Source organism: Tamandua tetradactyla, chromosome 10, assembly GCF_023851605.1.
Source record: "Tamandua tetradactyla isolate mTamTet1 chromosome 10, mTamTet1.pri, whole genome shotgun sequence".
NCBI lineage: Eukaryota > Metazoa > Chordata > Mammalia > Pilosa > Myrmecophagidae > Tamandua > Tamandua tetradactyla.
In genome coordinates this window covers 34050677-34073085 of record NC_135336.1, presented here as the reverse complement: position 1 = coordinate 34073085, position 22409 = coordinate 34050677, and the positions used below count along the sequence as shown (strand labels likewise).

Genomic DNA, 22409 nt, shown 5'->3' with positions numbered 1-22409 from the left:
CCAAGACATTGCATTCTGTATGCATTCTCTATAGAATTCCAGTGCAAAAGTCTCCAAATTGGGGTGTTGATGACAGCATAGCACCATTTACTCAGCTACACTAAGATCCTGACAGCCAAGGAGATGTTGGCCATGAGAACTGGGCCCAGTACTCAGTTGCAGGGCTAGTTCTCAATTCCAGCCTTTTCATATCAGTTTTTCTTTCTTAACAGGCACACCCCTACTCTAGCTACAAGTCAAATCTGGAGAGTTGGATTTGACTCAGCAGTCTGCCAGTGAAGGGATTGAAGACCCCATTTTCCTCTTCTCTTGTAAAGCTCAGAGTTTGGGCTTCAAAACACAGAATCTTACTCCATCTCACTTTTTCCAAATAATGAAGCAGTCATCTTCTATAGGTCCCTACAATGATTCCAAAGAATATATCCCTCATCTCAGTCCCTTCTAAAGAAAGTTGGCCTCACTGAGCTCCATGTCTTTTCTTGTTAAAGCAGAGACAACAAAAACAAACTCAAATCCCAACTGGATACCTGATACAATGATGTATACACACTGTGTTCAAGGCACTGTGCTAAGGCATTTACAGCCATTGTTTCATTTAATATTCACAGAAAACTATGAGGTAGACATGAATATTATCAACATTTAATGATGAAGAAATTGAGACTTACAGAGGTTGTAAAACTGGTATAGTTCAAAGAAAGGAAATCAGAAATCAGAAAATGATGCAAACTCAGGCCTGACTAACTCCAACATCCAAAATAAAAAATTCATAGATAGATTACAATTAATAGTTATATTTATGGATAAGAATTTCTAACTGCCAGAATTATGCTCAGTGGTAAAATGGAATATTTTTCCTCAATTAGGTCACAGGCAACTGTATTACAATAGAGATTTGCAAAGGATGCTGGGAGAACTCAGAGAAGAGAGAATTTAACTCTGCCTTGGAGGAGATCAGAAAAACCTTCACAGAGGAGCAAACTCTTGAGCTAAGCCTTGGGAATGAGTGGATATTAGTTAGGCAGAAAAGGCTGGTGGGCATTCCTGACAAGAGGAATGATTTATGCCAAAGAATGGTGGTTTGAGAGAGTCTGCCACAATGGAGAACAGCAAGTAGTTTTCCTTAGTCACAACTCAAGAAATGGAATTTTGAATATTGAATGGAGGATCAATAAGAGACAAAATCAGAAGAGGAGGCAGAGGGGATTTCCTGGAGAGCTTTGCATGTCACACAAAGGACTTTGGATATTTTTTGAGAGCAGAAAGTCACTGAAGAAGGGCATGTAATAATAATCACATTTGCATCATACTCATCCTTTTATTCAAGGGACATTAATTTGGCACTAGTTTCCCAAGGATTGAACTAGGAAGTAGAGCAAAATCTTCCCATTCAGATTCATCACAGGACAGACCTTATCCACTAAACTAAGTCAGACTAGACAAGCCCTTCAACCTAAACAGGAGAGAGTGTGATGCCATCTTTATATATGTCTCTCACTGCCCTCCTCTCCCTCCACCTACCCTTGTGTATCCACTTCTCTACCAGCATCCCACCAGGAACACCAGTCCACTGGTCCATGTAGAATCCACACCTTCTAGATAATCACCTGTGATAAAGTGCTGAGCAACCCTCCTGCCCAAATTCCATAGAAAAATACTAAACTGGGATCAGAACTGCATTGCTTTCTTGCTGTCATGGTTTGGATTATTCAGTGTTAGAACAGAGGACAACATAACAAAATAAAATTTCTCTATTTTTCTGCCATGCTTTTCTTTTCAAGTTCTGCATTGTCACCTTCTTCACTAGTCACAATAACAACAATTACTTGAGGACCTACTGTGTACAAAGCACTGTGTAGGACACAAGAGATTTTAAAAAATGCCTAAAAGATCATTGCTGTCTGAGGCAGTTTGGAGGCTGTATGTACCCCCAAAAGGATCATGTTTTTGTAATCCATTTTTGTGGGTATAGACCCATTGTGTAGAATCTTTTAATTAGGTTATTTCAACTGAGATGTGCCCCACCTCATTCAAGGTGGGTCTTAATCCTCTTATTGGAGTCCTTTATAAGTGGATAAAACACATAGAGATGATATTAAGAAAAGTTCACAGGGAAACACTCGGAAAAGTTTAGAGAAAAAGACACAAACGCACAAAGCCAGAAGCTGAAGCGAGGAAACCCGGGAGAGAAGGACCAGCGGGCACTGCCATGTGCCTTGCTATCTGAGAGAGGAGACCAAGTCTCCAGTACTGAGTGTTCAGAGAAGGTTATCATCCTTTTGATGCCTTTATTGGGACATTTTTATGGCCTTAGAACTGTAATCTGTAAACTAGTAAATCCTCATTGTTAAAAACCAGTTCGTTTCTGGTATACTGCATTTCATCAGCTTTGCAAACCAAGACACTGTCCTTAAAGACTTTAGTCTAACTGGAGCAGATAAAATGTATATAAGGAAAAATACATAACACAGTAAGGTAGAAAATGCTATGTAACAAGTACAAGTAACATAACATAGTTTCATGGGGATGTAGAGATTTATCTGAGATTAGAAAGAACAGGGAGGATTTAGATTATCAGAGAGGAGCAACCCAGCAGGGGCTCATAGAAAAATAATGTAAATAATGGAATTGGGAAATAGCAATACCTAACACACATAACATTACTAGGTGCTGTCCTAGGTATACTTACTTATAATATTCTTGAAGATAAATGTACTCATGAGATAGTTACTAAATTATCCCCAATTTTGAAGGTGAGGCAAATAAGGCACAGACAGATTAACCAATTTGCCTGAAGTCACACAACAAAGAAACTCAGAGCCACGATGTGACCTCAGGCAATCTCTCTGCCTCCAGTGGGTGACCTTAGCCACTAGTCTACACTACATACCAAGGAATGTGTGAACAGCAGCCAGGCTTCCTCCAGGGGCAGCGGCAGAGAACAGAAGTCAAGGCGACGAATGTGGTAGACATGCACAGAAATGCCCCAGGAACCCAGATATCCTCCATGTGGGTGATGGGCTGAAAGCCATACACTTCTGGACTTTAAAAGCCAGCGTTTTCATATTTACAAATATATCTAATTTCAAAAGTCAAAACTCAAGAAATGAAATCTTAATCACAGGCTACCGTGGTGTTGGCGTTGGGTAGGAAACTGGGAGGAAGTGGTATATTGCATAAGTTCAAAAATGAATACTGACCTCGCCTTTGACTGTGAAAATGTACAAATTTAGAAATTCTCTAGAATTTGTATTTATAGAATAAACATGTGTACAAGCATCAAATGTCTGACCTCTAAATTCATTCCCCTCTCCCTGGCACTGTATGTTTCTTGCTCCTTCTTCTGCCACAGCCAGAGACAGCAAGCAGTGACAATCACCATCCTGGAATGGCCACCCCAGGCTCCTTAGGGCTGCATCTGGGTGGGGGCCCTGAGTCAGCTTACCTCCACTTCTATTTAAAGGGGATGAGAAAACAGGGATGTGGGAGGACGGAAAGATGTTTGCATTTCAGATCGAGGGAATGCTTTGTAATCAAAGAGTGACGCCCATTAAATGGGCGCTATCTATTCTGGAACACATTCACAGAACTCTATTTTCACCCCAAAACAGGATAGCAAAACAATGATCTCATTTGAAGGGGCTGAGAGCTGTCAGATGAGGATTCCCTCAGACGGGCTTCATGAGTAAAAATCTTCAGTCAACATCTGAGTCCCATAAATTCTTGAAAAAAAAGAAGTCTTCCAGAGGAGAAACCACTAACCCTAACTTCTCCACTCCTCCTCCAGCTCTAATTCAAATTACGTAAAAAAAAAAACCTACATCTTTAGATTTTGCTTTTTTTCTGAATTTTTATTCCCCTTTCCCACCTTGACGTTTTAATATATATATGTATTTTTTGCATAGGCAGGCACTGGGAAATGAACCTGGGTCTCTGGCATAGCAGGTGAGAATTCTGCCACTGAGCCACCATTGCACTGCCCTGTTTTAATATTTTGAAAACTTTTCAAACACATGATGATTATTTTCACCCCATCTGACAGCTTGTATATTTCTGAATCCACTTTGGTGAGCTTGGGTCTCCAAAACTTAAGCCTCTTTCTTTAGGATAAAGTGGGGAAGGAATTTCTTCCCAGGCATGAGAGGAAATACCTCTTTTTGTCTCTCACAATTTCAACAGGGCCTCCCTGCATAGCCCCCACAATGCCACGAAGCTCAGAACAGCCATGGCCAAGGGCAGGAAGGGCTGAGAGTTACAAACAATTTTCCAGACAGCCTAGAAGACTGCCTAAATACTCCATCTTCCCCAGGACTGAAGCGGGGAATGTAGTGGAGCGTCCTTTTCCCAGGTTCTCATTATCACCAAGAACAGGTGATGTTTATTTAAGGTACTCTTACCAGGGTCTCCGCATAGAATTGCTCAGAGTTCTTGGGAAATAAGAAAAATGGAAAACACAAAATTGTTCAGAGGACTCTGAGATAACAGTTAAATCTTTGTTGAATAAAATGAAAGCAATCATTTCTGGCATGCTAAGTAGAAATAGATGCACTTTGATTCTTGGGAGAAAAGAAGGGTCAGAGGTAGACCTGAAGATTTATGGTATAGCAGAAGGACTGGGAGGGAGTGGAGCTGTCGGGAGCACTGGCATGTAACCTGGTTTGCTGCTTGGGAAGTCTGGAGAGCCTGGTGATGGGTCTGTCTTAGCCTGACCTAGTAGGAATAATCAGGATCCACTGCTTTCTGGATGGCCACAAGGCTAGACAAGACAGTTCAGCCTGGTCTAGGGGAGAAAACAGAAGGGATATAAACAGCCAAAAGGGTTGGTGGCAAGCTGGGCTTGGATGCTCAGACAGAAATGCCTAGAACTGTAAGAGTTGACCAGGAATCTCCTAAATGAGATGGTGTTGATCCATATCTAGTATATAACTTTAGGTATCCTCATGATTTTCTAAAGATGTCATCTCACTTCTAATGCTCTTGATTATTTTCCAGTCTTCCTTCAATGTTCCTTTGTAAATTTTTATTATGGTAATTTAGTCTTCATTTCAGATTAATTTTGTCTTTTTCTTCCATTTCTTTCCTGAGTTCAATCAACACTCTTTTCATTTCTTCCTGGATTTTTTCTCATCCACTGGTGCTTTTAATTGTAGAATTTTTGTTTCATCCCAAATACTGGTAAGCAAGACTTGAGGGAGATGAAGGAACAAGCCTCATGGGTATCTGTAAGTCAGGCCAGGCACAGGGAGCAGTATCTGCAAAGGGCAAGAGCTTGCCTGGTTTATCTGAGGAAAATCAAGGAAGCTAGCATGGCTGGAGCAGGAAAGCAATGGGAAAAATATTTATTTGGCAAACAGACATATTGTTCTTACTTCATGCCAGACACTGTTTTAAGGGCTTGCTTTTAAGATACTAACTCATTTTGTCATTATTACAAGGTATGAACCTTATGAACACCTATGATTATTAGCCACATTTAATAGATGAAGAAGTGAGGCACAGACAAGTTAAGCAGTTTACCCAAAGCCACACAGAAAATACAGCGAGAATCTGAATCTGCATAATCTAGCTCCAGAGTTGACGCCAGTAGTGAGAAGAAGAGGTGGTGAGATCAAAGGGAAGAGGATACCCTACTCTGTAAGGTCTAGCCAAGCATTTCTGGGTCTCTGGCTTTTACTCTAAGTGAGATGGGCCATCAAAGGAAGATTCTGATCAGTGCGGTGACATGATTTGACTTATATTGCAAAAGCATCCCTCTGACTGTGGGGTTGAAAACTGACTGTAAATGCGGCAATGAGAGAAGTAGGGAGACCAGCTAGGAAGTTATTAAAGCAATAGCAGGAGGTTGCCAGATCAGCTGATATTCATGAATTCTATTTTTTTATGTAAAAATCCTTTTCCCCCCCTTTTGGATGTGCTAACAACTAATGCAGGCCTTTCCAAAACATCATGAGAGCTAATCAATCATCATGGAGCCCCCTGTCCATGCCCTCTGCTCTGTAGGATGGGAGCATTGTGGCCTCCTCCCTGCCTCTTCTCCTCCTCCTCTGTGTTCTGTGTTCTCCTCTTTCCCCTCCTACTTCAAATTCAAACCATTCCCCTCCAGTTGCAAATGGATGCGCCACTAATGGGTCAGCCTAGTCATCGCTGGAGTGAGGGGGCAGTGACACAGTGACAAGAGGCAGCAAAGGCCGCCCCATTGGGACTGGAATGGGAGAGCTGTGGTTGCAGAGAGATTTCACTTCCTCTAGCAATGTGTATTCTGCTCTGACACCTCTTATCGTTGGAGAGAGGCCCCCATTCACTTCCTCTTTCCACTCTACTCTCCCAAATCCTATCACAGAGTGGGAAGGCAGGGGCAATCCAGACTGATGGGAGAGATCATCCTACTTCTGTTTTTCCTAAACCTGGAGACCTGAGATCTAAATTCTAAATGCCCCATCAGTCAATGCTGTTTTCACATTTCAAAACTATGCTTTGAAAATCCAAGCAAAGCAGTTTGCACAGAGCTTTGGGGAGGAGAGAAGTATACGAGCCTTTTAAAAAAATCTCAGCCCTTTTAGAACCATGCAATTGGTGCACGTAAACCCAATAGCCACCAGCGGATATCTTATATCAGCCTGAGAAAACCTAAGCTGGATTCTGAGGGGCACATTGAGCTTTGGCCTTTGTTTCAAACCCTCCCAAGGGCCAAGGAGAGCCATCTTCCACTCTCCATGCATTTCTTTTAGGCATAGTCATAACTGCAAACACGCTGTCAGTTGTGAAGTCAGAAAGCTCCTATATACAGGCTATGGAGCTTAGCAGCTGGTATGAGCATTTCCTAAGGGAGAAATAGCTGTAATAAGCTTGTGAGGAAGATAAAAGGTACAGCTAAGGGTTTTGTGTGAGTGTGTGTGCGTGTGTTTATTTATTGGAGAAGTTGTGGATTTATAGAACAAATATGCATAAAACACAGGATTCCCATATACCACCCTATTATTAGTGCTTTGCATTGGTCTGGTACATCTGTTGCAATTGATGAAAGCACATTTTAATAATTTTCCATAGTTTAACTTAGGGTTCAACTGTTGTGTGTTGCAATTCCATGGATTTTTTTCTTTTTAAAATTTTAATTCTGTTACCATACATGCAACTAAACATTTCCCCTTTTAACCATATTTAGATAGATATTTCAGTGCTGTTATGTTCACAATGTTGTAATAGAATCAGCAGCACCCATTACCAAAATAAGATAAGTAGAAAGGCTGGGTCCAAGCGCTGCAGGGGAAATAGGAGGAGCAATGGGGACGGTAGGTGGGGAAGGGAAGAGAGGCTCAGCAGACCAGGCGGTTGCATAAGGCAGAGGAATTGAGTAAATGCAGTGCATAAGGAGATGTAACTTTCCCTTGAATCCCCACATCTCCACGAAACTTACAAGTTTTTTCTTTTTAATATTTGCATGTGCTTGTGGCTGCATTTCTTGTGAAAGCTGGTGAATGAAAGGCCTTGAGCACCAAGGTTGTCCTTGCAGAAACAGATTCAACCCACACAACTGGGAAAAGAGTTAAGTTTGAGGTTAAACTACTAGATACAGTATAGAGAACACAAACAACCTGGTAGACCCTTGCAGGTTAGACAGAGCCAGTTCTGGGTAACTCTTTCCAGACCTCATTCAGATCTCCTTTCTGGCTCCCTGGGAGATTCCTTCCTAATATTTCTACTTCGAGCCAGAAAGCCCAGTTCGGCAAGTATGTGAGTGTGCTTCTAAGAGGCAGGATAGTATAGTGCTGAAGGATGCCCGTTCTAGAGCCTGACAGTCTGGATTTAAATCCTGGCTTTGCCAGTTTTAGCTGTGAGTCCTTGGGTAAGTTCCCCTGTGCCTCAGTTTCCCCAACTATATAAGGGTCTAATGAGGTTACTATCAGAGGGATGTTGTGAGCATTAATGAATTAACAGATGTATAGTTCTTATAATTATGTCTAGTTCGTGGTAAGCTTTCAGTAAGTAAATCTGTTTATTAGCACTTATTGTGAGGAAAAAATGACTTTAGACACAATATCAAAACTTCCATTTTCTTGTTCACTGGATTTATTTCAATCTGTAGACATAGTTCTCTGTTATATGCACATTAACCGTAAAAGTTTCCTTGTGCTACTTAGCAATCCCTCCTTCCCAACCTTCTATGCTGTCCTCTACTTGCTGGTACCAGGAAGCTACTGATTTTCTACACAACAGTTTGCATTTTCTAGAATTTTATACAAGTAGAATCATATAGTATGTATGTTTGTTTTGCCTGCGTTCATTCACTCAGGATAGCTATTTTAACATCCGTCCATGCTACTACATCTATCAATAGTGCATTCCATTTTACCACTGAGTACTATTCCACTCTATGGATATCATTATCCATTCATCTATTGATATTTAGGTTGTTTCTAGATTTTAGCTACCACAAATAAAGCAGCTATGAATATTTCTGTGCAAGTCTTTTTGTGGACATGTGATTTCATTTTCCTAAGAAAAATGTCTAGATTATAAAGTAGATAAATCCTTAAATTGTTAAGAAACTGCCAAACCATTTTTCCAATAGTTGTAACCATTTTACATCCCATTAGCAGTTCCTCCACACATCCATCAACACTTGGTAGTCTTTTGAATTTTAGCCATTCCAACAGGTATATAATATTTTTTATTATTATTTTAATGTAAATCTCCTTAATGATTAATAATATTGAACATATTGTCATGTGCTCAGTTGCAATCTCAGTATCTTCTTTGGTGAAGTGCCTGTTCAAATATTTTGACCATTTATTAACTGAGTAGTTGGCTTTACTCAGTTAATGTATTATATATTATATATTCTGAATATGAGTCCTTTTTCACATATATGATTTGCAAATACTTCATTCAGATCTGTGACTTTTCATTTAATTCTCTTAACAATGTTTTTCAAAGAGCAGATTTTTTTTTATGACGGTCAGTTTATCAATTATTTCTCTTATGGATAGTGTTTTTGGTGTTGAATAAAAGAAATTTTTGCCCAATCCAAGGCATCCACATTTTTCCTATGTTTAATCTAGAAGTTTTGTAGTTTTGATTTTGCATTTAGTTATATGCTCCATGTTGAGTTAAATTTTTATGTGGTATAAGATATGGATCAAAATTATTTGCTTGTTTTATAATAAGATATCCAATTATTATAACCCTGTTTGTTTTTCTTCTTTAGCTTTTTAATATGGTGGATTATTTATTTTGACTGATATTAAAATATTAAGCCAGCACTATCTCACTGGGATAAACACAACTTTGTCATGATATATATCCTGTTTACATATTGTTGCATTCACATGGCTAAAATTTTGTTTGGAGCATTTTTGTATATGCTCATGAAGGATATTGTTTAATAGTTTTCTCTTTAAATGATACAATTTTCAGCTTTTAGTATCAGGGTAATGCTGGCCTTGTATAATGAGTTGGGAAGTATTCCTTCCTCTTCTCTTTTTTGGAAAAGTTTGAGAAGTGGTGTTTATTCTTCTTTAAATACTTGGTAGAATTCACAAGTGAAGCCATCTGGTCCTGGGATTTTCGTCAGCTTTATATTAACTTAATTCCAGTGACATATAGAATTGTTAATCTTATATGGCTCTGCTGCCTCTTTTCCCTCTTTGTGTTATTACTGTAGTACATATTACACACATACATGTTACAAATCCAACAATACATTGTCATAACTATTATTATGTGTGATTGTATCTTTTAAAGAAGGTGAGAAAAGAAAGGAAAGCAAATATATATTATATATTTATTTACCTTTTCTGATATCTTCATCTGTTCCTGTGGATTCTAGATACCATCTGGTGTTATTTTCTTTCTCCAGTCCAACTTTGCTTTTACCTGCCTTTTTTGTACTATTTCTGTAAAATATATTACATTTCTATAGGCTACAGATCAAACCACACAATTATATATATATGGTTTTATACAATTGCTTTACAAATCAGTTAAGACAAGAAAGGAGAATCATGCATTTATTCTATCTTTGATGATCCCATAATTTCTTTTACCAGTGCTCTTTGATTTTTGTATTTGGATCCAAGTTGCCATCAGAGATCACCTGCTTTCGGCCTGAAGAATTTATTTTCATGTTTCTCGTAAGACATATCTCCTACCAGTCAACTGTTTTCATTTTTGTTTATCTAGAAATGTCATTATTTCACCTTTACTTTGAAAAATAGTCTTGCTGAATATAAGTATCTTGTATAAGAACACTTTTTTTTTCTCTTTCGGCACTCTGAATGTATCACCTCCCTGCCTTCTGGCCTGCACAGTTCTGATGGAAAGTCAACTGTTAGTCGTATTGGGGCTTCTTTTATGTGACAAGTCATTTTGCCTACAGAGTTTCTGGTTGTTCTCAAGTAGCTTCTAGACTCCCTTTAACTGCTTACAACCAAAATCTCCAGAGTTTTCTATAGTGCCCGTAAGCTTGAAATACTTCCCCATACCCTTTTATGAATAAAATCAGTTCTTTGTGGAAAGCTTTGGACCTCTTGGGTTTTGTGGTTTGCCTCTTCCCCTAGGCAAAAAGTCAGAGCCCACTGATCCAATGCTGAGGGTTGGAAGAGTGACCTGACTTCTTTCAGAGTAACACCTCTGCTTTATCAGCAGGGTTCTAGCTTGAGATGGTATCTTCTTTTCTTCTTGGCTCACCTCTCCTGGTGTGGAATTGCACCAGTGAGCTCAGGAACATATTTGGGATTCCACTATTCACAGGCAGTCACATTCAAGGTAAAAGCTCCATCCTATCAGTGGGGATTGTATGGAGGAAAGGCATCTCCACCCGCTTGGCTGTATTTACCTAGAATTAGCCTTTGTAACGCAGAGCTGGGGAGAGAATGAGAAATATTGGGAGTCTGCCCCTACCAGGGAGATATTGTGTCTCTTGATTGAGAACTTGGGGAGAAGGAGCCTGATTGATCACACTGAGCAGGGTGGCGGTATGAAACAGAAGTAGGAGGTGGTAACTCAAGTGCCACAGACATTCACTATTGTTATTGGAGTTTAGGAGATTATCTTGAATAAATGTTTCTTTATTTCTTGAATACCATTAGAATAGTTTTCAGAGAGTTTAATACTTGTTTTTTTTTAATAACTTTCACCAGTTTTTGAGGAAGCAGTTTTGTGGAGCTCCTCAAGTTTCCATTCTGAAGTCATCTACTACTTCTCAAATGAGGTTGGGTAGTTTGTGTTTTTCAAGGGGTTTGCCCATTTCCTCTAAGTTGTTGAATTTACTGGCATAAAGTTATTCCAAATATGCCCTTATTATCCTTCTTGTAGCTATAAAATCCATAGTGATAGCACTTCTTTCATTCCTGATATTGGTCATTTGTGTCCTCTAATTTTTGCCTGATCATTTAGCTAGAGATTTATCAATTTATTGATTTTCTCAGGCAACCAGCCTTCAGTTTCGTCAATTTTTCTACTGTTTTTCTGTTTTCTACTTTTTTTATTTCTGCCTTCATCTTTACTATTCCTTTTCTTCTACTTAGTTTGGTTTTAACTGGTGAGGTTCATTGATTTGAGACCTTTCTTCTTTTTCTAACTTAGGCATTCAGTTTTATAAATTTCTACCTAAGAACTGTCTTAGCAGCATCCCACAAATATCTATATATGTGTTGTGTTTTAATTTTTACTCAGTTCAAAACACTTTCTAATGTCCATTTTCATTTCTACCCATTAAAAGTGTATTAGACAAGGTGGAATGAACAAATATAGTATGGTCTTTTTTATAAAAAATAATTATAAGAAAATTTAAGCCTAGATTGTAAACTCTCAGGGTACTCACATCTATTCCTGAGCTTTAAATGCGATTTCTAGATTCTGAGATGTGTTTTATATATGTATAAAACCTGATACTTCCCTGGAACTTTGGGTACTTGTATGACAGCTAAGACTAAGAGTTGGAGTTCTGAAGCCCTGAAAGTCAGCATTGCTACATATACCAACTGTTAAAAACTGAAAAAAGAGATCAGACTGCAATTAGAGATAAGAATGAAGCAGGACTAAGGTAAATCAGAATACAGGGTATAAGACGATATTGTCTACGTTTTAGAACTATACTTTGTATATGAAACCAAAGGAAGAGAGTTTATTTTGTCCAAAACCTAAATTTTCTGTATCACAAAATCTAACTCAACCTTTCTGGATAGCTCATTTAAACAACCTAAACACATGAAGCCAGAATGAAAATGAGGCTTGTAATTCTGTATAGCTTAATGTAAGAACTGGATACATCCCAGAGTATGTTGGGTAGATAATTTAAAAGCATTGGCAAAGTCCCTTTAGGGACTAGAAAAAAAAATAGAGAACTATTAAACTTTCCTGCTGGGAAATCCCTGACACTCTCTCAAATATTGACTCTTAAGTCAATAAGGCTAGCCCTTGATCTTGAGGCTTGCTGTTGTGAAGCTTATTTCTGTGGTGGAGAAGCTAACCCTACCTATAGTTATGCCTAAGAGTTGCTTCCAGAAAACCTCTTTTGTTGCTCAGATGTGGTCTCTCTCTCTCTTTCTTTCTAAGCCCAATGCTGCAAGGAAAATCATTACCCTTCCCCACCACATGGGCTATGACATCCAGGGATGAAAGTCACCTTGGCAATGTGGAACATGAGTCCCAGGGATGAGCCTGGCCCTGGAATCATGGAATCAACAACACCTTCCTGACTAAAAGAGGGGAAACAAAACACAAGAAAATAGGGTATCAATGGCTAACAGGGTTCAAATAAAGTCAAGAAGTCACTCTGGAAGCCACTTTTATGCAAGCTTCAGCTAGATATTACTAACTGGCCATGGTTTGTCAAACCCCAACCAACACCATTTCTGTTAACCCTAAAGAATACCTAGGGCTCTATCTGAGATTCTGCAAAAGTTTTACACACTAACATTACTTTCCAGAAACCTACAGCCTCCAGATGGTTCTTAGGCCAGATAAGTCCTGAAACCCAGAGGGGCCAGCCTTTCCAGAACATCAGCTAGTTCCATTCCCCTATCCCATATTATCAGCACTCTCTTCCAACATGAGAAAGTTAGAATGGGCATATCCCAAAAACCTCTAGAGATTGGGAGGAGGATTAAAGGAGAAGGAGGAGTTATAATAGAGAATTTAGGATTTAATAAATGACTATGACTGCTGAATCATTATATTGATATTTCTCTTAGTCTCCAGTGTCTTGGAGCAGCTAGAAGGAAAGACCTGAAATTGTGGAGCCATAACCCATACCAAACTTTGAAATCTGTTCTTTAACTACTTGTAACAATGTATTTTGAAATTTATTTCTTTTTTGTATATATGTTTTGTTTTGCATCGGCAGGCAACAGAAATTGAACCTGGGTCTCCGACATGACAGGCGAGAACTCTGCCACCATCGCATCACCCTATATGTTTTATTTCACAATAAAAAATGTTAAAGAAAAGTGTATTGAAGGGACGTTCAGGTAAGATAGTCAACTAGAGAGCTCCAGGACTCATCCTTCCACCACAACAGCTATTAAACAGGCAGGAACTATTTGAAACAGCTAAGTTGAAACTCCAGAAGCCAGAAGAACAATGTATAATATCCAGGGAAAAGCAGGAAGAAGAGTCTGGTAAATTATGGTAAAAGAACTATTAATTTCTCTCTCCACACATGGTAGTTACTGGTGTCTACTCCCCCTCCCCCGCTCTCACAGCAAGCCGCCATGGGGTCCAGTCCCTGGGTAGCTGATGCTGACAGAAAGAGACATAAAAATCCTCTCCCACTAGAACAGGGTGTGCATGGCCACTCACCAATCATGGCTTTTGACTAGAGAATTGTGATCCTGTGGTCCACCTCTGAGGGCAGCTATTGTTTCAACCCTGCCCTGGACTAATCTGACAGCAGCCATCACCTCGACCCTCCCAAGACAGAGGTGGAGGGGTTGAAGATTTAAAGACAAAGGGCTTCCTCAAAACTTCATAGAAAGTTAGCTGAAGGGCTGTATTTACTGAGTAGGCTAGGAAAACTCAGCTTTGGGGAGTCACTGGTTTCCACGTACTCTCTGATCCTCTCCACAGGGTATTTTGGAGCCAGTCTGAGCTCCCTCCATGGGCTTCTGGCCCCGTTTTGGCTGGGAAAGAATATATTGGGAAAGTCCTCCCCCAGGAGATCCTCATTCCATAATTTGCCTTCCAGGCAAAACCAGCATGAGACAATAAAAAAGTATATATATAAAAAAAATTGTAGAGGCATACGTCTAGGACATAGGCCTGCCAGTTTAAGATACCTGGGAGAGGGAGGCTTTTCCCCTGGGAAACAGAGGGGAGAACCAAATTGCCATAAATAGGGAAACTCCAAAATGATTAACAAACAAAGCCCAGGAAAAGACAGAGGTCTAGTAAGACAGGGAAAACCCTGCACAGTGCATTTACCTTGGGTAGAACTTCCTGATGGAGGGCTGAAGCTAAAGAACATCTCTGTCTTATCACCAGCCATTTATAAAACTAAGAAAAAAATCTGAGACAGTAGATCTCAGGGTTAACATTTTTAAATATTAAGATTAATAATGTGCAACAGAAGACTGCAAGACAAAAATAAGAAACAAGAAATGATGACTGATCCAAAGGAAGGGGATAAAAATACAAAAAACACCCACAAAGAAGATGAGGATGTGGAAATATTGAACAGATTTTTTTTAAATAATCTTAAAAATGTTTAAGAAGATGAAGGAAAGTACAAAGAAAGAACTACAGGATAGCAGGAAAACAATGAATGAAAAATATGATAGACTAATTAAAGAGATAGAAATTTTTTAAAGAAATCAAACACAACTGCTGAAGAAACTACTGCAATAATCAAAATGAAAAATGTCCAAGAGCATTTTAAGAACAGATTAGAGTTGGTAGAAGAAAAAATAAATGAACTAGAAAAGATACTTGAAAGGAGTCAGTTTGAGTAGCAGAAAGAAAAAAGAAATATTAAAAGTGAAAATAGCCTAAGACAGCTATGGGACACAATCAAGCACACCACTATATGGGAGTCTCAGAAGGAGAAGAAAGAGAGAAGGGAGCAGAAGAATAGTCAAAGAAATAATGACAGAGAACTTCCCAAACGTGCAAAAGACAGGAATATGCACATCCAAGAAGCTCAGAGAACACAAAACAGGATGATATGAAGAATACACCCTCTCATCTAGTAGTTTATCAAATGCAAAGGACAAAGAGAGAGTTCTGAAAGCTGCAAAAGAAAAGCAATGTTATTGGAATCCTAATAAGATTGAGCTCTGAATTTCTCATCAGAAACCATGTAGGCAAGAAGGCAGTGGGTTGGAAAATACTTAAGGTGTGAAGGAAAACAACTGCCATCCAAGAATAATATATCCAGTGACACTGTCTTTCAAAAATGAATGAGACATTAAGACATTTTCAGATAAACAAAAGTTGATGGAGTACATCACCACTAGATTTGTCCTACAAGCAAGCTAAAGGGAGTTCTTCAGACTGAAAAAAAGGACATTAGAAAGTGGCTCAAAGCAGCATAAAGAAATAAAGACCTGTGGTAAAAGTAATCATTTGGGTAATTACAAATGCCAGTATTATTGTATTGTATACTTTTTTATGTAATTCCACTTCTTACTTCCTACAGGTGCTAAAATACAAATTCATAAAGAGTAATGATAAATCCAGGTTTCTGGACTCACAATACACTAAGATATAAGTGATAACAAGTTAAAAAGTGGTGGCAGGAAAGAGGTATAGAGGAAAAGTAAATGCGCATGCTATTGAAGTTAACTTGATATAAAAAAATACATATAATTGCTATATAGTTAGGATGTAAAATTTTAACCACATGGTAACCATAAGGAAAATAGATGAAAAATTGCACCCAGACAGAAGTGAGAAGGCACTCACTATGGTAAAATGCAAGAAAGCAAATAAATATAAAAGTAGGTTTCAACAGAAGTTAGGCACAAAAAAGGTACAAGACTTACAAAGCCTACATAGCCAAATGGCAGAAGAAAGACCTGCATTATCAATAGTGAAAATATAAAGGGATTAAACTTTCAAGTTAAAAGGCACAGATTGACAGAATGGACCAAAAAAAGATATGAACCAACTACATGCAAGAGACTCACTCTAAAGTCAAAGATACAAGTAAGTTGAACATGAAAGGATGGAAAAAATATACCATGCAAGTAAAAGTCAAAAGATTTCTATGGTGGCTATACTAATATTGGGCAAAATAGACTTTAAGTCAAAGGCAGTTATGAGGAGCAAAGATTGTCATTACATACTGATAAAGGGAAAAATTTTAAAGGAAGATGTAACAATTATAAAAATATATGCCACTAATAGTAGAGCCCCAAAATATATGAAATAAGTACTGACAGATATGAAGGGAGAACTTGACACCTCTACATTAATAATAGGAGACTTTAACACATCATTCTCAATAATAGATAGGATAGCTAATTATAAGATCAATAAGGAAGTACAGGACTTGAATAATATTTTAAACCAGCTAGACCTAACAGATGGATGTAGAACACTGCACCCAATGAAAACAGAATGCATATTCTTCTTGAGTGCACATGGATTATTCTCCAGGATAGACCATGTCTTAGGTCACAGAACAAGTATCATTAAGTTAAAAAATATTGAAGTCATGTAATGTTTATTCTCTGACCACAATGGAGAGAAGATAGAAATCAATAACAGGGGAAAGATAAAATTCACAAGTATGTGAAAATTAAAACAACATAGTATTAACAAATGGGTTAAAGAGGAAATCAGAAGCAAAATTTGGAAAAATATTGAGGCAAATGAAAATATAGCATATCAAAACTAATGGGATACAGCAAAGGCAGAGCTAACAGGGAAATTTATAGCTCTAAATGTTTACATTAAAAAAGAATAAAGACTTCAAATCAGTGACCTAACCTTGAAATCGGGAGAACTAGAAAAAGAAAAGCAAGCTAAACCCAAAGCAAGTAGAAGGATGGAAATAGCAAAGATTAGAGCAGAGATAAATGAAATAGAAAAAAAGAGAGAATAAAAAAAAGTGGTTCTTTGAAAAGATCGATAAAATTGACAAACCTTTATCTAAACTGACAAAGAAAAAAAGAAGACATAAAATAATGAAAGTCAGAAATTGAAAGGAGGCTCTTATAACTGCCCCTTCTAAAATAAAAAGGACTATAAGTGGACACTATGGACAACCATATGGCAATAAATTAGATAATTTAGATGAAATGGACAAATTCTTAGAAACGCACACTATGTACACTGACTCAAGAAGAAATAGGAGATCTCAACAAAGCAATTACTAGTAAAATTACTAGGTCTCAAAAACCTCCTAACAATGAAAAGCCCAGGACCAGATGGCTTCACAGTGGAATTTTACCAAAAATTCCAAGAAGAATTAACTCCAATTCTTCTTAAACTCTTCCAAAAACTGAAGAGGAAGGAAAACTCCCTAACTCATTCTATGAGGCCAACATCATCCTCATGCCAAAACCAGATAAAGATGTCACAAGCAAAGAAAACCACAAACCAATATTTTTTTGTAAATATAGGTGCAAAAGCCCTCAAGAAAATATTAGCAAACTAAACCCAACAACACATTAAAATACTTATATACCAAGATCAAGTGGGATTTTTCCCTAGTATGCAAGGTTGGCTCAACATAAAACAATCAATTAATGTAACACACCCCTTTAACAGAATGAAGGAAAACAACCACATGATCCTCTCAATTAATGCAGAAAAGGCATTTAACAAATTACAGTCACTTTCTTCATAAAAACACTTCGTAAAATAGTAGAACAAGGAAACTTCCTCAATATGATAAAGGGCTTTTATGAAAAGGCCAAGCTAATATCCCACTTAATGGTGACAGACTGAGAGCTTTCCCTCTAAGACCAGAAACAAGACAAGGACACTCACTGTCACCACTGTTATCCAACACTGTACTGGAAGTTCTTGCCAGAGCAAATAGGCAAGAAAAAGAGATAAAAAGTATCCAAATTGGAAAGGAAGAAGTAAAACTTTCCTTATTTGCAGATTATATGATCTTATATAAAGAAAAATTCTGAAAAATCCACAATAGGTTACAAAAGAGACTTTGAAGATGTGATGAAGTTAAGGATCTTGGGATGGGGGATTATCCTGGATTATCTGGGTGGGACCAATGTAATCACAAGGGTTTTTATAAGAAGGAGGCAGGAAAGTCAGAGTCAGAGAATATGTGATGATAAAAGCAGAGGTGAGAGAGAGATTTGAAATGCTACACTGCTGGCTTTGAAGGTAGAAGAATAGCTGTGTGCTGGTTTGAAAGTATTATGTACCCCAGAAAAACCATGTCCTTAATCCTAATCCAATTTTGTGGGAGCAACCATTTCTTTTAATCCTGATTCAATACTATAGATTGGAAACTTTCGATTAGATTATCTCAATGGAGACATAACACACACAATTTTGGTTGGATAGAGATGTGACTCCACCTGTTCCAGGTGAGTCTTGATTAGTTTACTGGAATCCTATAAAAGTGGAAACATTCTGGAGAGAGTCAGAAATGACAGAAACAATAGAGCCAACAGAGAGAGAGCTGACACAGATGTTGACACTTGGAGAACAGAGAAACAGATGTTTGGAGATGCTTGGAGCCCAGCAGATGTTGTCATGAGATGACAAGCAAGCCAGAACCTGGAGAGAGCCAAGGGAAGCTAAGAGATAAAAGACAGCCCCAGAGAAGCAGGAATAGAGTCTAAAAACAATGGCACCCAGGAGCAAAGGGATGCCAGCCATGTGACTACCTAGATGACAAAGGTGTTCCTAACCCATTGGCCTTCCTTGAATTAAGGTATCTTTCCCTTAGTTTGGATACTTTTACAGATTTAGAACTTTAAAATTGTAACTTATTAAATTCCTCTTTTTAAAAGCTGTTCCAGTTCTGGTATATCACATTCCAGCAGCTTTCAAACTAATGCAGGCCATAAGTGAATGGAAGGAACCTCTAAAAACTTGAAAAGGCAAGGAAACAGATTATCTCTCTAGAGTCATCCAAAGTAACTAGTCCTGCAAACACCTTGACTTTAGCCTAATGAAACAGATTTTGAACTTTTGGCCCTCAGAACTGCAAGATAATAAATGTGTGCAGTTTTAGTCCACTAAATTTGCGGTAATTTGTTACAGCAACCATATAAAACAATATAGTGTAATAAAATGAGGGAAGATACACAGCCTTGGTTCTGGAATTCCTTGGATTAATAGGAGTCTCTGGACCAAATTTCGTAAAGATCTGGCACATCTAAATTTCAGCTTATCAGGTTTATGCTCTCATCATTATGATTTTAGAATCACCAAGACTGGTTAAAAATTATACACACACACACACATTTTTTTCTTCTTGCTTATTGAAATCTGAAGTCCCTTCATAAAAGGGTAAAAGCTTCAAGCCAAAAATAGAAATATTACTGATAAATGGCATAATTCCATTTAAATTCTCCTTAAATATAAGGTGACTAATGGTCTATGTTCTTTAGATTCCTAATGAGAGTTGAAGGAGATCCCAAAGAGAAAAGAACTATGAAAGGAGAGATTGAGAATCATAGATCAAACACTGATTAATTCAGATTCTGACTTGGGCTAACTCTGCTTATATGTTAAAATTAAAGATGCTTTCAAGTAAATGATTTTCAGAGAAAACATTAACCAGTCTTAGCTGGCTCCCCAAATGAATTTGTTTTGAGAGCTGATCTGCCCCACCTGTCTTCCTGCTGACCCTGCCTTTCCCAGATAGATACAGGCTTATGCATAAGAGAGCATTACACCACAGAACACATTGTGGATTCTGGAAAAAACAGAAGTTTCATGAGAAAATATACTATTAAGAGACACAGGGCAGCAATGTAAATTCTGTGAGCTAAGAAAAAAATTTTCTCTTGGGTGGGAGAGTTATTTTGCCTAGACAAGACTATTAGCTCACTGCTTTTTTCATTTGTTATCAGAAAATAGATAGAGGTATCTCATTATTGAGTCTTATACCAAATCTTTTATTCCTATCATTCATTCATTCATTCACTCACATTCAACAAGACTTAGGCACTGTGCCCAAATGAGAATAATCATAGTCTGAGTCATGGTTGTGCAGGGGCTGAACATCTTTGAAGATATCTTTTTGTTCTAGAACAAAGGATAGTCCAGTGGTTCTCAAGCCTGGTTGCACGTTGTAATTGCCTGTGTAATCACCACCCAGGCCCCACTCCTGGAGATTTTGAGTTATTTGGTTTGGGCCTGGTCTTGTATCAGTATGTTTTAAAAGCTTCCCAGGTGATTCTAATGTCCAGCAAAGGTTGAGAACCACTATTCTAGATACACACTTCAAGCATGGCCTAAGTTATGGGAATTAAGATGGACTTCTAGCTTTTGACAAGTTTTTACTTCTGTTTGTTTGGTGTTTCTTCTGAAGCTAAGTAAGCTTTTGCAGGCAGCAGGTAGCTAACATGGGCTGGACTCTGCTTCCCTATCTCAGTCCCTTCTTGGCTCAAACCACAAATATCTGGCTGGGTAAGTTTCAGAATGCCTGTTTGCTCTCACCCATGGTGCTGAATGGCATCCAGATCCCATATACTCTGGTATATTAGGTTGATATGACTGTGGTATTTACATTTGTCAGGTTATTTCATGAGAAGTCTTTTACAAAATTCAGCTGAGTGTTAGGAAAGATGTGGTTGGATTTTTGATGACAGGTGTTTTTCATGGCAGGTTTCATTTCCCTATCTGGCTTCCGGCCAACATCCTCCTCACTGACTGTTGGAGTTAGAACCGTAAAACATTCCCTTACCTCAGATGTCTCATTAAAATTTCCCCTCAGAGCAGGTCCATATTTCCTGGCCTCTGCTGATTCATTAGAATATCTCAGAGTATTTTTCCTTATTCTCTGAAGATCTTAGACACAGGTATAGGGGGCTTGAAAAATGTTCTTCCAAAGTTTGTGTCCACCCAGGACCTCAGAATGTGACTGTATTAGTCAGGGTTCTCTAGGGAAATGGAACCAACAGGATAAATTTTTAAATTTTTAATAAAAATTGGCTCATTGCAACTGTGTGGATAGGAAAGTCCCAATTCTGTATGGCAGGCCACAAACTGGGAACTGTAATGAAGGTTTTTGATAAATTCCCCAGGAGAAACTGGCTTGCTGAAATAGAGATGAAAACTCTCCCTCCTGACTTGTGAAATCATCACTTCTCCTTTTAAGACCTTCAATTAATTGGATGAGACTTCTCTTATTGTTGAAGGCGATCTCTTCAGTTGATTGTAGATGTAATCAGCCATAGATGCAATCAACTTACTGATTATTTAAATCCATGAAATATCCCCACATAAACAATGAGGTCAGTGCTTCCTTGACCAAACAACTGGGTACAATAACCTGGCTAAGTTGACTCATGAACTTAACCATCAAAGTTCACCCCTTGTCAACTTGACACCCATGCACATCTCCTTAAGCCATACTTAATCTCTAAATAAAAGCAATAACACTAATTTTCACCTAATAATAATCAGCTGCCCTGTGTACAACCAGAAACATATTAGCTTTCCCCAGAATAATGTGAAAGTCCTTATAATATTCACTCTTAAACTTTATATCCTATAACTTAAATACTATGACATGAAGTTAAAACAATTTATTCCATATGATAAGGGGAATAAGGTAGAGAGGAAAATAAAGACATTTGCTTCATGTATATATACAAACATACTCATAACAAAACAAGTAAGCAGTATTCATAACCATTACATAATTGGTTCCATGGCCATAGCTCATATTTATAACTACCTTTTCCACTACCCATTCTACATTCCCTTCCCCCAGCAAGCACCTCAGCTGGCCATGGTTCTTTTCCTGGTAGTTATGCCTGGATTGGATTGTTGCAGTTTTCTGTTAATTTTAGTCAAAAGGCTTGGTAATACTAAGAGATGCCCTAACGGAGCTCTTGTATTCTAGGCAAACTCTTCTTTACTGAATCATGTAGAGCAGCCTATTTCCCTTGAAAATCAGCATCAATCTCCCCAGCCAGTACAGAAATTCCCTTCTTTGCCTGTTGTTTGTAAGGCACAAGGAGACCAAAGTGACCAGGTGGCAGTCTCAACTTACAGTTCAATGAAATCGTTCTTGTGTCTTCTGATGGAAGCACTCCTTCTTTTGCAACTAAGGCCTATAGATCAGCAGAGTTTATGGTTACAGGGACAGGAAGCAAAAAAAATTTTAGTGGATAACTAAAAATAAAAGTGAGTGGTCCTACTCTGATTTCCACCCCTTGATTCCCAGATCTATAAGTCCTGGCTATGGGTAAACATCATTGTAGAGTGGATGTTAATTAACAGCACATATAACCTTCTGGAGAACAACACAAAGC

General features: G+C 38.2%; 1 long non-coding RNA gene across 2 annotated transcripts in view; it reads right to left on the bottom strand.

The window, feature by feature from the left end:
* The window catches only part of LOC143648408 (uncharacterized), a 52872-nt gene that overhangs the window by 26296 nt on the left and 4167 nt on the right, over nucleotides 1-22409 (bottom strand). The window contains exon 2 of one of the 2 annotated variants that reach the window (XR_013158541.1): nucleotides 22148-22208. This is a non-coding gene — a long non-coding RNA (uncharacterized LOC143648408). Of the gene's footprint in view, nucleotides 1-2890; nucleotides 3082-22147; nucleotides 22209-22409 lie in introns of those variants that run through there. The other variant, XR_013158540.1, reaches the window with a different exon arrangement.